Source organism: Schistosoma mansoni, chromosome 3, assembly GCF_000237925.1.
Source record: "Schistosoma mansoni strain Puerto Rico chromosome 3, complete genome".
NCBI classification, from domain to species: Eukaryota; Metazoa; Platyhelminthes; class Trematoda; order Strigeidida; family Schistosomatidae; genus Schistosoma; species Schistosoma mansoni.
In genome coordinates, this window is record NC_031497.1 from 27,199,091 (window position 1) to 27,203,754 (window position 4,664).

Genomic DNA, 4,664 nt, shown 5'->3' on the forward strand with positions numbered 1-4,664 from the left:
CGTTATGAAACAAAATTATAACTGAGATGTTTAAACAACATCGACGAAGACTGGTTAGAAGGGAATAAACATGCTTTTGCCACAACTTTCCTGCCTCCTTTATATAAGACGATCACAGAAATAAGAACGGATATGACTCCCTGAAACCATTTAGATAAAGATTATTTCCAGTATGAATCCTACTAGGCACAATATAATACTAACGCATACTATCGGTGACAGCTTGATATCACTTGAGTGCGAGTATCTTGTCTTTATAGGGGCCATGAATTTATTTAGAGAGCTCGACAAAGTATTCTTGGAGAGACAATCTTTTAAAGTTAAGTCTGCGTATCCGATAATGTTTGCCAACGTAGTCCAATGGATATAACTTATAAGTTGCCCCTAGGTGTTTGACTTCCTAAGATGCTTCTGTGAATTTCGCGTTATTGTGATACTTATTAAAATCGTTAGGCATAAGCATTAGAGTCAATGCCCACATTTTCAGTTTCAGTTTCTAAACAGAATTGCTCATTTAAACCTTTACTGAAGCAAATTACTTCACCAAATAGTAGAATAACCATCCTATCAGAGATGATTTCTTGATGAATAGAAACTAATACCAAGAATTTGTTTGGACGTTTTTATTTCAAAAGTCTCCTAACACTTTAAAGTTGGTCCATATCACTTTCGGTAGCGAAATTTCCAAAAATATTGTAGCTGTAAATAATTCCCCAAAATCAATAGTTCATTAAGTGTTCGACATTGGATGCTGACCATGTTGTTTAAGTGGACTTGTTTAATTGAAGGCTTTCGGTCATGCATCCGCACCAGATCACGTTTCAACACAGCGTGGGACACAGCTCCTACGTTTCATTAGCCAGCTTATAGAAAAGGTCCTCGATATATTGGTAACGAATCAAATATATCTTTCCTGCCTCTTCTCGTCTGACTTCTGATTTCTATCTGACTGGGAACGATCGAACATAGAAGGTGCTACTGGTATCCAGTTGTAAAACTAGAATATCCGTTGCATCATCATTGGTGAGACCGACGTGATCTGGTACACCAAGTCAATATACTGTGAGTCTGTTCCATTTTGGAATATTATTATTCATTGTTATTCTTTATTTGAATTTTATATATTGTGATATACCTTTTTTCGCGAATTTTTTTTCTCGGATATATTTTAATTAGACATTTTTCGTTAGCTATATTACTATGACGGAACACTCACCCAAGATCTTTAAGTTAAAGTCTATTCCCCCTATTTCGATTCAGTTAACGCCATTTTGGCCCGACAATATCGAGTCCTGGTTCTGCTATGCAGAAGCCGATTTTTGCATGCACGGAATCACGGACTCGCGCACACGTTTCCTCGCGGTAGTTAAGGCGTTACCGCGCGAGTTTAACAGGTACGTAACACCTAGTATGTTTACTAGTGATGTTTCCGAACCTTACGAATCGCTTAAGCTATCGATTTTAAAACGAGGAGACCTAACTGATCGACAACGGTTAGACCAACTCCTTAACAATATCGACCTGCAACATGGTTCTGCGACGGACATGTTGCTTAGAATGAGAGAAGTCATCGGCCAACGAACTTTCGATGATGGCCTATTTAGACAACTTTTCTTGTCTAAACTCCCTCAACAGGTGCAGGCAGTGCTTGTTTCATTTCAAAACAATGCCATAGATGAACTAGCTGCATCTGCCGATCGAATCTTGGAAATCACTAGATCTTCTAAGGCCGAGGTTTTTTCCGTCAAAGAAAAACCCCAATCGACCTCGACTGACATGGCCGAACTATGTCACACGCTTACACGATATCTTAGAGTTCGCAATGACCGTAGTCGGTCAAAAACCCCGCGTAGAAGTGCCTCACGTAAGCGATCTGGCTCTTGACCACGAGAGACAGACAATCCCGACTGGTGCTGGTATCATAACCAGTACGGTAAGTTTTCCAGAAACTGCAGGAAACCTTGCAATTATCCGACCCCAAAATCGAGTGACACGAAAAACAGTTCGGGAAACTTCCCAGCTGGCACGCGTTAACGGCAACCGTAGCCGGCGAACACAGCCGCCTCTTATATGTCACGGATGTGACTACGAAAGTTCGCCACCTCGTCGACACTGGCGCAGAAGTTAGCGTTCTTCCAGCAAATCCCGACGACAGACTTCGCGAGTCTGTTTTGAGTTTACAGGCGGCAAACGGAAAGCCGATCGCTACTTACGGTAAAAGGTACGTCTACCTTAACGTGGGTTTACGCAAACCCATACACTGGATTTTCGTGGTTGCAGATGTCTCTATGCCAATCATTGGTATAGACCTGTTACAACACCACAATCTACTCATCGACACACGCGCACGAAGGTTAATAGACGGAAACACTAAGTTATCCGTTTGCGTAACTCCTTGTTCTGGTTGCAGGTTATCCCCAGTCACGATTAAGCACACCATAGACCCCTTGTACCAAGCAGTACTCGACAAATACCCCGGGATATGCCAATCGCAATCGAAATTGCCTTGTGTGACCAGCAATGTTACACATCACATCTCGACTACAGGACCACCTGTATTTTCGAAAGCCCGAAGACTCGCTCCCGAAAAGCTTAGGTTAGCTAAAAACGAATTCAACCACATGATGGACCTAGGGCTAATTCGACCATCGAATAGTCCATGGGCATCCCCATTGCACATGGTCCCTAAAAAGGACAGCAATGATTGGCGGCCAACTGGTGATTATCGGCGTCTGAATGCTAAAACCATTCCCGATCGTTACCCGCTGCCTCATATTCACGATTTGACAGCTACCTTGAAAGGTACAACTGTCTTTTCGAAAATCGACTTGGTTAAAGCTTATAACCAAATCCCGATGGCACCTGACGACATTCCTAAAACCGCCATCATCACTCCTTTCGGTCTTTACGAATTTCTACGAATGCCTTTTGGTTTAAGAAATGCGGCTCAAACCTTCCAAAGGTTTATAGACGACGTCTTCCGAGGTCTCAACTTCGTACATGCGTATGTAGATGACTGTCTAATAGCAAGTCCGGACAGAGAATCACATCTCAAGCATCTGGACATTGTTTTCGATCGACTCCAAAGGCATGGCATTACTGTCAACATTCAGAAATGCCAAATCGGAACTAACTGCTTAGACTTCTTAGGACACACTATTGATGCTCAAGGCATCCGACCACTTAGGAGCAAAGTGGCGGCCATTCTGGATTACCCAGAACCGACCACGATCAAGCAGTTACGAACTTTTAACGGACTCGTAAGTTTCTATAGACGGTTCATACCCAAATGCGCATCCTTAATGAAACCGTTAACCGATCAGCTTCGTGGAAATGCGAAATCAATTAGTTTAGACGACATAGCCCGTAAAGCATTCTCCACAGTTAAGGAACACATCGCTAAAGCAACCCTGCTTGCTCATCAGGACACTCAAGCGCCCATTAGTATCGCCGTAGACGCATCCGACTCAGCAATCGGAGCAGTCTTACAACAATGGGTTAACAACTCGTGGCAACCTTTAGGATTTTTCTCGAGACGGTTGCTAGACGCGGAATCTAGGTACAGCACTTTCGGTAGGGAACTCCTAGCTATGTATTGTGCTGTACGGCATTTCCAACATTCCGTCGAAGGAAGAGAATTCACGCTTTTTACCGATCACAAACCTCTTACCTTCTCCTTAAATTCATCTTCAGACAAGTACTCACCACGAGAGTCTCGACAACTCGACTACATTTCGCAGTTTACTTCAGACATACAACATATTTCTGGAGCAAACAATGTAGTCGCAGACGCCTTGTCTCGAATAAATTCCTTGAACAGTTTCCAAGGAATCGACCTTCTTAAACTCGCTCAGCTTCAAAAAGAAGACATTGATCTTCAGCATGAGTTATCCTCGACAACTCTAAAACTAAGTATTAAGCAGATGGGAACAGGTAAGGAAACCTTACTCTGTGACACATCTGCAGGTAGGGATCGTCCAATTGTACCAAAACATTATCGCCGCAACGTCTTCAATACGTTGCACAATCTTTCTCATCCAGGTGTTCGTGCAACAATCGAACTTATAGCCGAACGATTTTGTTGGCCTGGCATGAATAAAGACGTGAGGGAGTGGGCACGCTCCTGTGTAAGCTGTCAGAAATCTAAGGTGATCAGACACAACAAATGTCCCTTAGGTTCTTTCAAAACCCCTGACGCTCGTTTCGACCACGTCCATCTAGATTTGGTAGGTCCCTTACCCGACTCGAACGGATACTCATATCTCCTAACATGCGTAGACCGTTTTACTCGATGGCCAGAAGCAGTACCGATTAAGGACATTACTGCTGAAACAGTGGCTCGCGCTTTCGTCGAACGATGGGTAGCAAATTTCGGCTGCCCTTCCACAATCACTACAGACCGCGGACGCCAGTTCGAATCTGGACTTTTCCGTTGTCTGACCTCACTATTAGGAATCACGCGCTTCCGAACGACCGCCTACCACCCACAAGCAAACGGGTTGGTAGAACGTTTTCATCGACAACTAAAAGCCTCATTATCAGCTTCAAACGTTTCACAGTGGACAGACGCTCTTCCACTCGTCTTGCTAGGTATCCGCAATGCAATGGAAGCTGACATTGGATACATGGCATCTCAACTCGTTTACGGAACGACACTCCGACTC